The sequence below is a fragment of the Salvelinus fontinalis genome, chromosome 16 (genome assembly GCF_029448725.1).
Source record: "Salvelinus fontinalis isolate EN_2023a chromosome 16, ASM2944872v1, whole genome shotgun sequence".
In the NCBI taxonomy this organism is placed as follows: Eukaryota; Metazoa; Chordata; class Actinopteri; order Salmoniformes; family Salmonidae; genus Salvelinus; species Salvelinus fontinalis.
Genome location: NC_074680.1, coordinates 35,034,615 through 35,048,824, shown reverse-complemented (window position 1 = coordinate 35,048,824; position 14,210 = coordinate 35,034,615).

The following is a 14,210-nucleotide window of genomic DNA, read 5'->3' as shown; positions in this document are numbered from 1 at the left end:
CACTCTTGCCCTACGAGGTCCGGAGCCTGCTGGTTTTTTGTTCTACCTGATTAATTGCACACACCTGGTGTCCCAGGTCTAAATCAGTCCCTGATTAGTGGAACTGGCTTAGAGGTCCAATACATAACAGAAGACACTGTGCACTATGCACATGTACACTGCTCCACCATTACAGATGTACAATATAACATTTACAATATTACAACAAAACAATATTACTGTGTGTGTGTGTGTGTGTTTGTGTGTCTCTCCACAGTGTTGTTTTATCTTATACAACTCATGTATGCTATCACAGAGGCATTCTACAACATTGGTGTTAGCATTTAGACAGACACATTAACCAAAGGATCAGTCAGTGTGCCTCTGCTCAATGCCAGCCATCCACACACACACAAAGATCCACTTGGTTATTTTGGCGGCAGAGAGAGAAAGCGATTTCTAATTAATTGTATTTTTCGAGTATTTGTTACAGATAGAAATCGCAATGCTAGCTATACAGAAGATATCTCTTCTCCTCCCCATCTCCTCTCCTCCTCCCCATCTCCTCCTCCCCATCTCCTCTCCTCTTCTCAATTGCCTCTCCTCTTCTCAATTGCCTCTCCTCCTCCCCATCTCCTCATCCCCATCTCATTTGCCCCCTCCCCATCTCCTCTCCTCCTCCATCTACTCTCCTCTTCTCAATCTCCTCATCCCCATCTCATTTGCCCCCTCCCCATCTCCTCTCCTCCTCCATCTACTCTCCTCTTCTCAATCTCCTCATCCCCATCTCCTTTTCCCCCTCCCAATCTCCTCTCCTCCTTCCTATCTCCTCTTCTCAATCTCCTCCTCCCCATCTCCTCTCCTCCTCTACGGTGTCTGATGGTTAATTTGTATACAAACACTTGCCCTCTCACACATCTGTCTCTGCGTAATCCTGAGATACTTTTAATTTTATTTTCCCTGCTCTGTTTGTTTCCAGAGTTTTGAATTTCTCAATTTATAATAGATTTAGCCTGCTGTACCCTCAGGGCACCACAGTGTTGGCTGCTGTACCCTCAGGGCACCACAGTGTTGGCTGATGTACCCTCAGGACACCACAGTGTTGGCTGCTGTACCCTCAGGGCACCACAGTGTTGGCTGCTGTACCCTCAGGACACCACAGTGTTGGCTGCTGTACCCTCAGGGCACCACAGTGTTGGCTGCTGTACCCTCAGGGCACCACAGTGTTGGCTGCTGTACCCTCAGGGCACCACAGTGTTGGCTGCTGTACCCTCAGGACACCACAGTGTTGGCTGCTGTACCCTCAGGGCACCACAGTGTTGGCTGCTGTACCCTCAGGGCACCACAGTGTTGGCTGCTGTACCCTCAGGGCACCACAGTGTTGGCTGCTGTGCCTTCAGGACACCACAGTGTTGGCTGCTGTACCCTCAGGACACCACAGTGTTGGCTGCTGGGCCCTCAGGACACCACAGTGTTGGCTGCTGTACCCTCAGGACACCACAGTGTTGGCTGCTGTGCCTCTCTCTCTGCCTCAGCCACTTACACAACATGAAAAATAACAAGGGTTTTTTCACAAGCTTGATTGAGCTTCAGCTTTCCCTGTGGGAGAGTGGTGTGTGTGTGTGTGTGTGTGTGTGTGTGTGTGTGTGTGTGTGTGTGTGTGTGTGTGTGTGTGTGTGTGTGTGTGTGTGTGTGTGTGTGTGTGTGTGTGTGTGTGTGTGTGTGTGTGTGTGTGTGTGTGTGTGTGCACTTGTAAAAACATGAGGCTGAGGGTGAATGCTGTGAATAGGTGTGTAAAAAGAGTGTACTGTTATTATTTGTTTGAGAACATTGCAGAGAAGATTCAAGGCATGCGGTTTGTTGTCCATGACCTCAATCTCCTGTGTGAACAGTAAGCTCCAACTTTAGCCTCATCTCCTAAAAAAGGCTGGTATTAACTATGGCGAGAGAGCGCAGCACTGCTTCCCTGATTATATCCATGGCTTTTTAATATGCTTTAAAGAATCCACTGAAGCTATACTGTACATAAAGAATCACAGGCCTGAGATCAGAGGACTGTACAGTCATGGCCAAAAGTTTTGAGAATGACACAAATATGAATTTTCACAAGGTCTGCTGCCTCAGTTTGTATGATGGCAAATTGCATATACTCCAGAATATTATGAAGAGTGAAAATTACAGATCACTCTGTCATGCTGATTGAGTTCGAATAACAGACTGGAAGCTTCAAAAGGAGGGTGGTGCTTGGAATCATTGTTCTTCCTCTGTCAACCATGGTTACCTGCAAGGAAACACGTGCCGTCATCATTGCTTTGCACAAAAAGGGCTTCACAGGCAAGGATATTGCTGCCATTAAGATTGCAACGAAATCAACCATTTATCGGATTATCAAGAACTTCAAGGAGAGCGGTTCAATTGTTGTGAAGAAGGCTTCAGGGTGCCCAAGAAAGTCCAGCAAGCACCAGGACGTCTCCTAAAGTTGCTTCAGCTGCGGGATCGGGGCATCACCAGTACAGAGCTTGCTCAGGAATGGCAGCAGGCAGGTGTGCATCTGCACGCACAGTGAGGCGAAGACTTTTGGAGGATGGCCTGGTGTCAAGAAGGTCAGCAAAAAAGCCACTTCTCTCCAGGAAAAACATGAGGGACAGACTGATATTCTGCAAAAGGTACAGGGATTGCTGCTGAGGACTGGGGTAAAGTCATTTTCTCTGATGAATCCCCTTTCCGATTGTTTGGGGCATCCGGAAAAAAGCTTGTCTGGAGAAGACAAGGTGAGCGCTACCATAAGTCCTGTGTCATTTCAACAGTAAAGCATCCTGAGACAATTCATGTGTGGGGTTGCTTCTCAACCAAGGGAGTGGGCTCACTCATAATTTTGCCTAAGAACACTGATAATCTCCCTCGATCATAATTTGCAAATAAATTCATTAAAAATCCTACAATGTGATTTTCTGGATTTTTTTTCCCTCATTTTGTCTGTCATAGTTGAAGTGTACCTATGATGAAATTTACAGGCCTCTCTCATATTTTTAAGTGGGAGATCTTGCACAATTGGTGTCTGACTAAATACTTTTTTGCCCCACTGTACATATACTGAACAAAAATATAAACCCAACATGCAACAATTTCAATGGTTTTACTGAGTTACAGATCAGTTACAGGCCCTAATCTATAGATTTCTCATGACTGGGCAGGGGCGTAGCCATGGGTGGGTGGGGGTGGGTGGGCCCTTGGGTGGGTGGGCCGGATGTGGAGGTCTTGGGCTGGTGTGGTTACACGTGGTCTGCGGTTGTGAGGCTGGTTGGATGTACTGCCAAATTCTCTAAAACGACATTATGGTAGAGTAATTAACATAAAATTCCCTGGCAACCCCTCTAGTGGACATTCCTGCAGTCAGTATGCAATTGCACACTCCCTCAAAACTTGAGACGTCTGTGGTATTGTATTGTGTGACAAAACTGCACATTTTAGAGTGGCCTTTTATTTTCCCCAGCACAAGGTGCACCTGTATAATGATGATGCCGTTTAATCAGCTTCTTGTAATGCCACACCTGTCAAGTGGATGGATTATCTTGACAAAGGAGAAATGCTCACTAACAGGGATGTTAAGACAATTGTGCACAACATTTTAGAGTAATAAGGTTAAGAATGGCAAGAGTGTGCAAAGCTGTCATCAGGGCAAACGGAGGCTACTTTGAAGAATCTCAATTATAAATATATTTTGATTTGTTTAACACTTTTTTGGTTAATGCATGATTACATATGTGTTATTTCATATTTTTGATGTCTTCACTATTATTCTACAATGTAGAAAATAGTCAAAAGAAAGAAAAACACTTTAATGAGTAGGTGTGTCCAAACTTTTGACTGGTACTGTATTTCCCCTTCCGTCCCTGTCAGCAGTGTTAAGACACACCCTGCATCCTGTCAAAGTATGAGCTTTGGTTTTAGACTTTCATTTTGTCATAATGAAGGTATTTTTTACTGCAGTGTTCAATGTCCAACAGTTTTTCTTTCCTACCACAATAAAGGCTTTTATATCTGTGTTACCCCATTCAGTATTACATTTTGTCACTGATCAACTGAAAGGTTTCTCTAAGTCAGCTTTGCCATTTTTCTCTTCTTTCAGTGAGATGTTACTAAGGGAACAACTGCAGTTCTGTGTTTTCTATATATCTGTGTCATCGCTTACTTTTCTGTTGTTTCTAAGTCTCTGGCTCCTTCTCTCTCTCGGGGTCTTCCGCTCTCTTTCACACCGGCCCCTCCCTACACCCTCCTCCACTCCTCCACATCCCAAGGCCGACCTCCCTCTGCATCCTCCGAAGCCGGCTGGCAGCTATCATGCTTTCTGTGACCATAGCCTTCAACGACAGTCCAACAATAGTAATGCTCCTCTGCACCGCCCACCACCATGTGCGGCCAATGGCATGGTTTGGTGTGCGTGACTCACAGCCCAATCACAGCAATGCTTGCTGAGTGTGCATTTTTAACTCACTGGGGTTGTGTCCAAAATGGCACCATATTCCCTATATAGTGCACTCCAATTGACCCTAACATAGTGCACTATATAGGTGATAGGTTGCCATTTGGGACGCATCCTGGGTCTGTGCTCCACTGCTTATTAGAGCAACCCGTAGATACACAGTAGCTGTTGTGTTGTAGTGGTCTAGGCTGTGGTGTGTGTTGTATGTACACTGAGTGTACAAAACATTAGGAACACCTTCCAAATATTTAGTTGCACCCCCTTTGGCCCTCAAGGTGTCGAAAGCGTTCCACAGGGATGCTGGACATGTTGACTCCAATGCTTCCAGTTGTTAAGTTGGCTGGATGTCCTTTTGGTGGTGGACCATTCTTGATACACACAGGAAACTGTTGAGTGTGAAAAACCCAGCAGCGTTGCAGCTCTTGACTCACTCAAACCGGTGTGCCTGGCACCTACTACCATACCTTGTTCAAAGGCACTTCAATATTTTGTTTTGCCCACCCTCTGAATGGCACACATACACAATCCATGTCTTACTGATTTGAAGTGGATTTAAAAGGTGACATCAATAAAGGATCACCTGGATTCACCTGGTCAGTCTATGTCATGGAAAGAGCAGGTGTTCCTAATGTGTTGTACACTCAGTGTATAGTTGCTTAACAGTGCTGAAAATCATGCTGGAAAGGACAAGTTGAAAACAATACCCAGTCAGCACAGTACTATTCAGGTCGGCCTAACAGAATTATTCAGGTCGGCCTAACAGAATGATTCAGGTCGGCCTAACAGAATGATTCAGGTCGCCCTAACAGAATGATTCAGGTCGCCCTAACAGAATGATTCAGGTCGGCCTAACAGAATGATTCAGGTCGCCCTAACAGAATGATTCAGGTCGCCCTAACAGAATGATTCAGGTCGCCCTAACAGAATGATTCAGGTCGGCCTAACAGTATGATTCAGGTCGCCCTAACAGAATTATTCAGGTCGGCCTAACAGAATGATTCAGGTCGGCCTAACAGAATGATTCAGGTCGCCCTAACAGAATGATTCAGGTCGGCCTAACAGAATGATTCAGGTCGGCCTAACAGTATGATTCAGGTCGGCCTAACTGTATGAATCAGGTCGGCCTAACAGTATGAATCAGGTTGGTCTACCAATATGAGTCAGGCCAGAGTGTCCTGTCCTGCAGGCCTAACAGGATTCTGTCAGCCTGTCACCATCTCATTGAAAGGGTGACGTTAAGTCCCTATTCTGCCTGATAGGCCGTCCCGTCCGGTTTAGACAATGAGTCAGCAGCCACTGAGGATATGAGAAGGAAAGAGAGAACAATGGAAAGAAAGAGAGGTGAACTCAGGGCACTGTATCTATATGTCTGACCGACTGGGTCTTAAGACAGATGGGTTATTTTCTATAATCGTATCTGTCACTGAGGACAAAAGAATAAAACGACAACGTCAGACAAATAAGATGTCAGTTCAGTTGGCATGGAGGTTGTTTGGGGTTAACAGAGGTAGTACAGTATACAACGTTTGAGGAATTTCCAGTCAGGCACTTGTACTACAGGTTTATCTACAGGTTGAACCCACCCACGTTAGCTCAAGCATGCTCCCTCTCCACACACACACACACGTCACTCTACTACCTATTCTCTCCTTTATCTACCTCTCTTTGTCCCCTGGCTTTCTCTTTCTAGTAATTACTTTGTCCTTTGGTGTTCCACAATCTCTCTCCCCTCTGCCTTCCGTTGTACCATTTTATGGTTTACTGCTAGATAAAGGGTTAGATTGGGGCACTTCAAATAACCATTGTGTATTTAGACATGCACTAGAGGCCCAAAGTTTTTGTGTTTGCCATAATAATGTAATTGATCTTTAAATAAGGAACATGATATTTATGATTAGGGAAGGAAAAACTTGCAGCTTCAACCTTTGTCAAGGATGGCAATATGGCAACCACAGAAACCTGCAGTGGTGAAGCACAGTTTAGGACGGATTGGATTTGCGCAATGATAGTGTATTTATGTGGATCAAATTTCCTAATTTCATTAGCAGTTAGTAACAATAGCATAAATAACATGAATAAAAGTGTTAAGTATTCCGTGAAGTTAAAAATGACCTTTAAAATGTTTGACTCCAAAGTCTGCTACAGTTTTCTTGTTTAGTGAAAATGATTCTCCTGGCTGTATCTCTTTAATTACTCCTCTTTAATTTATTTTCTCTTTTCAGTAATCCTCCTTCTTTGTTTGTTTGTTTGTTGATTTGTTATTTTAAAGGCAGCCCTCCGGACGCTAACTCATCAGTATCATGGTTTTTACTCCATGTTTTCAGTTTGTAAGTAGCGCTTTTCTCCCTCCGCTCCCTCTCTCTTTGCCTACTAAGACGCTGGACTTCTGGCCTTGGCCTGATATCTCCTCCACAGTCAGAATCTATGCAGGTCTAAAAAAGATCTGCCCTGTGCCCACTGCCCTGTGCAGGGTGCCGTCTTTCGGATGGGACGTTAAACGGGTGTCCTGACTCTGTCTTTATAGATCCCATGGCACTTATCGTAAGAGTAGGGGTGTTAACCCCGGTGTCCTGGCTAAATTCCCAATCTGGCCCTCAAACCATCACGGTCACCTAATAATCCCCAGTTTACAATTGGCTCATTCATCCCCCTCCTGTCCCCTGTAACTATTCCCCAGGTCATTGCTGTAAATGAGAACGTGTTCTCAGTCAACTTACCTGGTAAAATAACGGATAAATAAAATAAATAATCTAATCTATCTGCCACCACCAACAACCTGCCTGGCTCTCTGTCTGTCTGTGCTCCTGAAATCAGTCAGTCACCCACCATGTGTGGACTGTACTGGAGGCTGTCCTGTTCGCTACTCGCTAGTTCACCTTTTGTTCCGTTTTGTTTTTTGTTTAATTTTTAAAATGTTTTCCTCAGGCCCTTTGTGCTACACCTAAACAATTAGCTCACTGACTCGCTGGGCCAGCTATGGAGTAGGCAGCTCCATAATTAAAGAGGCAGTATCGTTTCCCCCGGCTGGATGCTCTATTCTGTTCACCAGATATGCAGCCTTATCGTAGACACTCCCTCCACCTGACCATACAATGTAGAGCTCATTAGCCAGACCAGCTCCAGTCGGACCAGCTGTTTTTTCTCATTTTCTTTGTGGTTTATTTGCCTTAGTTATAGGGCTGTCAGATGGAGCCTGTCAGTCAAAAGGACTACTTTGTCCATGACTGCTGACGCCTGGCTGTCGTATTGTGGAGACCAGTCAGTTTCGCTGCTAGGCATCTTGGCTTTCACAGATTATTAACAGTTTTCCTTTGAGCTTCTCTGACACTGAACACGCACTGGCCACTTTCTTTTCATGTGGCCGGCCCGGTTTTCTTTGACATGCACTTGGACTTCACTAGAAACAAAACAAAAAGAGTGAATGAGCACTGCCTCTTGTAGTGGAGGAGGTACATAAAGATGTCTAAATTCAGATATGATGGAATTGTTTTACCACTATCCATGGAGTTTTTAAACTATGGCGCCAATAAATCAACACAATCTACTTTTGTGTTTTATTAAATTGCCTGCGTCTTGGAGCTTAAATTGGGATCATGTGCTAATGACGATAAATAAATAAAAAAGAGCAACAGGGCAATGTACTATACAGCAAACTTGGTAAACAAGTGCTTGGAGGTCGCCATCTTTATGCATCTTCCCCATTCCTGCTGCCGCTCTGTGCTCTCAAGCCCCGGTGAAATGAATACTGTTTCTTTAAGAACGTGAAGATTCTTTCTGTGCTGCTGTGAACTGAAGCCCCACCCTCCACATCGCTCTCCATCAATGCCTTGCACTTTGTACCCTGCATGAAGGCCCTTTTAGCTAACATTTTAGGCCGCTGTGTGTGTGTGTGTGTGTGTGTGTGTGTGTGTGTGCGCGTGAGAGTTTGCGCTATTTTTTCCTAACTGCATGGATCACAATTGTCACTCATCCAGGTAAAGAGTATACCAGTTTAATCCAGGCTTAGTTTGACTCGTTCACCTGAAGTGTGTGCCATTTATTGATATAACTGGATAACAACAGTATCTACAGCCTGCTTGGTGATACAGCCGTCTGTCTTGATGGTACAGCTCCTGGTGCTCTTTCTCTATCTATTCAGGGACCTTTTAAAACAGTCAATCCCGCCACTCATCTGGGTGTTCCTTCCTTCTGTGATAAACCTTATTAACCTTCTTCAGCCATATCATATTGTTGTGGTCATAGAAATAGAATGGCTGGAACAAAAACATCTCTTTAGTCCAAGACATTACACTCAGTATGGTTGACGCTGGCTGCATCCCAAATGGCAGCCTATTCCCTATATGGGTCAGGACTTTTGAACAGAGCAGGTGTCTCCGGTCTGTAGCTCTGCTAAATGTGGGAGCTGGAGCTGAGGTGGGTTGACCAGCCAAAAGTAGTGCACTATATAGACAATAGGAAGCCATTTGGGACGCACCAGGGTTGGTTTTTAGAAGCACACTGTGTCCCTTGCCCATCGCTTCAGTCAATAACCAGGGAGCCAGAGAGAAAGCAAAAAGTTCTATTTATGATAGCCTGCCTGCCTGTAATCCTGTGTGCAGTGGTGTGGGTGTTCAGATAGATAGATTGAAGGATGAGGATGTGTAGAGGTAGGAGAGAGAGTGCTTAGAGTAGCTACTGTGTTCATAAAAATTGTTCTGACATCTAGATTAGATGATATTTTTCTGGTTTAGATTGTGTTCATTACTAGTGTGTTGAGATAATAAGAGGAGCCTTTACAGTGTTCAGATGTTGTGCAGCATTGATGGCTGGTGTGTTTCAGTGATGTAGAGCTAGTGTAGAGTATAACACCAGTCTATAGTGTAACGTAAAGGGGATTTCAGGATCACTGTTTAGTTTTATGGGCAGCCAGTCAGTAAAGGTGAGTGAAGTGTGTTGAGAAGAGTAGGTTGTTAATGGGTTCATATGGACACTGGAGGTGTTTTATGGATGTTACTGGTTGTTAAAGTGTCTATAGCTTAATAGAATCACTTACGCAGAAAGTGTGTGTCCACGCCCCAGCCTGCCTCTGCTGCAGGCCTGTTATGTTTTAACGGGACGTGTCCGTGCGAGCGAGTGTGTGTTTGAAGTGGCCTTGTGTGCCTCACCAGAGGCTGTTCCCTATTCCCATTTCACTAAATCCTCTTAGCACAATTTCAGTTTAAACGCAAGTCAAATCTCTACTCTCAACTCACAAGACTTTATCAAAAACATCTCTCTGTAGCCAGGGGTATTTTCTCCCCCCCCCCCCTAAATTCATCACAGGCATTCTCTTTGCCCTGCCCCTTTCACCAAATTTTGTGCAGCTTATGTCCTTAAAGTGGAGAAATGTTAGCCTGCAGTTGCATCTTTTACCATGAGGAGGTGCTGCCTTGCTGACCCCCTCTCCTCCCATGTCCTTCTCCCTCTCTCTCTCTCTGTGTTTCTCTGTCTCTGTCTCGCTCTCTCTCTCTCTGTGTCTTTCTGTGTGTCTCTGTCTCGCTCTCTCTCTCTCTCTCTGTGTCTCTCTGTGTGTCTCTGTCTCGCTCTCTCTCTCTCTCTCTGTCTCTCTGTGTGTCTCTGTCTCGCTCTCTCTCTCTCTCTCTGTCTCTCTGTGTGTCTCTGTCTCGCTCTCTCTCTCTCTCTCTGTCTCTCTGTGTGTCTCTGTCTCGCTCTCTCTCTCTCTCTCTGTCTCTCTGTGTGTCTCTGTCTCGCTCTCTCTCTCTCTCTCTGTCTCTCTGTGTGTCTCTGTCTCGCTCTCTCTCTCTCTCTGTCTCTCTGTGTGTCTCTGTCTCGCTCTCTCTCTCTCTCTCTGTCTCTCTGTGTGTCTCTGTCTCGCTCTCTCTCTCTCTCTCTGTCTCTCTGTGTGTCTCTGTCTCGCTCTCTCTCTCTCTCTCTGTCTCTCTGTGTGTCTCTGTCTCGCTCTCTCTCTCTCTCTCTGTCTCTCTGTGTGTCTCTGTCTCGCTCTCTCTCTCTCTCTGTCTCTCTGTGTGTCTCTGTCTCGCTCTCTCTCTCTCTCTGTCTCTCTGTCTCTCTCTGTCTCGCTCTCTCTCTCTCTCTCTCTCTCTGTGTCTCGCTCTCTCTCTGTGTCTCGCTCTCTCTCTGTGTCTCGCTCTCTCTCTGTGTCTCGCTCTCTCTCTGTGTCTCGCTCTCTCTCTGTGTCTCGCTCTCTCTCTGTGTCTCGCTCTCTCTCTGTGTCTCGCTCTCTCTCTGTGTCTCGCTCTCTGTCTGTCTGTCTGTCTGTCTGTCTGTCTGTCTGTCTCTCTCTGTCTCTCTCTCTGTCTCTCTGTCTCTCTCTCTCTCTCTCTCTCTCTCTCTCTCTCTCTCTCTCTCTCTCTCTCTCTCTCTCTCTCTCTCTCTCTCTGTCTCTCTGTCTCTCTCTCTGTCTCTCTCTCTCTCTGTCTCTCTGTCTCTCTGTCTCTCTGTGTCTCTGTGTCTCTGTGTCTCTGTGTCTCTGTCTCTGTATCTGTGTGCAAGCTCGGTCCATGCCACATCCATGGCGGCGTCGCGGGTGGAACAGGCACTGTCAGAGGTGGCCTCCTCCATGCAGAGCAGCGCCCCCAAACAAGGTCCCCTACAACCCTGGATGACTCTGGCTCAGATCTGTCTCCATGCAGGTATAATTGTACACTACACCACTAACACACAGCTAGGGTAGTATACTACACCACTATAACACACAGCTATGGTAGTACACTACACCACTAACACACAGCTATGGTAGTACACTACACCACTATAACACACAGCTATGGTGGTACACTACACCACTATTACACACAGCTATGGTAGTACACTACACCACTATAACACACAGCTATGGTAGTACACTACACCACTATAACACAGCTATGGTAGTACACTACACCACTATAACACACAGCTATGGTAGTACACTACACCACTATAACACAGCTATGGTAGTACACTACACCACTATAACACACAGCTATGGTAGTACACTACACCACTATAACACACAGCTATGGTAGTACACTACACCACTATAACACACAGCTATGGTAGTACACTACACCACTATAACACACAGCTATGGTAGTACACTACACCACTATAACACACAGCTATGGTAGTACACTACACCACTAACACACAGCTATGGTAGTACACTACACCACTATAACACACAGCTATGGTGGTACACTACACCACTATAACACACAGCTATGTTAGTACACTACACCACTAACACACAGCTATGGTGGTACACTACACCACTATAACACACAGCTATGGCAGTACACTACACCACTATAACACACAGCTATGGTAGTACACTACACCACTATAACACACAGCTATGGTGGTACACTACACCACTATAACACACAGCTATGGTGGTACACTACAACACTATAACACAGCTATGGTGGTACACTACACCACTATAACACACAGCTATGGTGGTACACTACACCACTATAACACAGCTATGGTGGTACACTACACCACTAACACACAGCTATGGTAGTACACTACACCACTATAACACACAGCTATGGTGGTACACTACACCACTATAACACACAGCTATGGTAGTACACTACACCACTATAACACACAGCTATGGTGGTACACTACACCACTATAACACAGCTATGGTGGTACACTACACCACTAACACACAGCTATGGTAGTACACTACACCACGATAACACACAGCTATGGTAGAACACTACACCACTATAACACACAGCTATGGTGGTACACTACACCACTAACACACAGCTATGGTAGTACACTACACCACTATAACACACAGCTATGGTAGTATACTACACCACTATAACACACAGCTATGGTAGTATACTACACCACTAACACACACAGCTATGGTAGTACACTACACCACTATAACACAGCTATGGTGGTACACTACACCACTATAACACACAGCTATGGTGGTACACTACACCACTATAACACACAGCTATGGTAGTACACTACACCACTATAACACAGCTATGGTAGTACACTACACCACTATAACACAGCTATGGTGGTACACTACACCACTATAACACACAGCTATGGTGGTACACTACACCACTATAACACAGCTATGGTGGTACACTACACCACTATAACACACAGCTATGGTAGTACACTACACCACTATAACACACAGCTATGGTAGTACACTACACCACTAACACACAGCTATGGTGGTACACTACACCACTATAACACACAGCTATGGTAGTACACTACACCACTATAACACACAGCTATGGTGGTACACTACACCACTATAACACACAGCTATGGTAGTACACTACACCACTAACACACAGCTATGGTAGTACACTACACCACTATAACACACAGCTATGGTAGTACACTACACCACTATAACACAGCTATGGTGGTACACTACACCACTATAACACACAGCTATGGTAGTACACTACACCACTATAACACACAGCTATGGTGGTACACTACACCACTATAACACACAGCTATGGTAGAACACTACACCTGGGTAAATAACACCCAGTCTGGACAGACAGGGGAGTTTGTTAGTATAATGCCGCTGTATTAACCAGCTCTTATTGTATAATACTCCTATCCTACTGTCTTTAATGATGTATACAATTTTTTAAAATATATTATCCAAAGTGCAAGAGGCGTCACTGCAGTACCTGGTTCAAATCCAGGCTGCATCACATCCGGCCATGATTGGGAGTTCCATAGAGCGGCGCACAATTGGCCCAGCATTGTCCGGGGTAGGCCGTCATTGTTCCGAATTTGTTCTGAACTGACTTGCCTAGTTAAATAAAGATTTAAAAAAATGATATCCTGGAGTAGGGAGTGTTTGTGTTTGTCCGTGTGTGTTGTTAGTGATTGGCAGGGTGTGCGGGAGTGGTAAACCATGAATTCAGGGGCGGTGGGGTTGTGGTGGGAGGAGGGTGGTGGACTACTAGCAGACAGCAGCTTAATGGAATCAAAATATGTTGCTGGGAGGTGATCTGACTGTGGACCATTATCATAATCCAGGCAGGGCGATAGGTGGGAAGAAATCTACTAGGAATGAAAGGGTTATCGGTTTCACGATAAATACGGTAAAATTCCAGATGGTTAGTATTTCCATTTAAATTTGAATTATCATTAAAACCGTGTTTGATTACCACAAAAACTCACAGTAAATACTGTCTGTAAGGGCTGTCGTTCTCCTCATCCTCGGACGAGGAGATGAGAGAAGGATCATCAGACCAAAATGCAGCATTAGGGAAATAAGCCATCTCTTTATTTGTAACGACGATGGCAACACGAAAAACAAAACACTTTCAAAAATACAAAACAAGAAAACGACGTAGACGAAACCTGAACATAAACTTACATAACTCAACGTAACACTTACGGACAGGAAACAGACTACATCAAAATAAACGAACGAACAACCGAACAGTCCCGCATGGTGCAAAACATAACACAGATACGGAAGACAATCACCCACAAACAAACAGTGAGAACACCCTACCTAAATATGACTCTTAATTCGAGGAAAACGCAAACCACCTGCCTCTAATTAAGAGCCATACCAGGCAACCCAAAACCAACATAGAAACAGAAAACATAGACTGCCCACCCAAAACACACGCCCTGACCATAAACACATACAAAAACAACATAAAACAGGTCAGGACCGTTACAGAACCCCCCCCTCAAGGTGCGAACGCCGGGCGCACCAGCACAAAGTCCAGGGGAG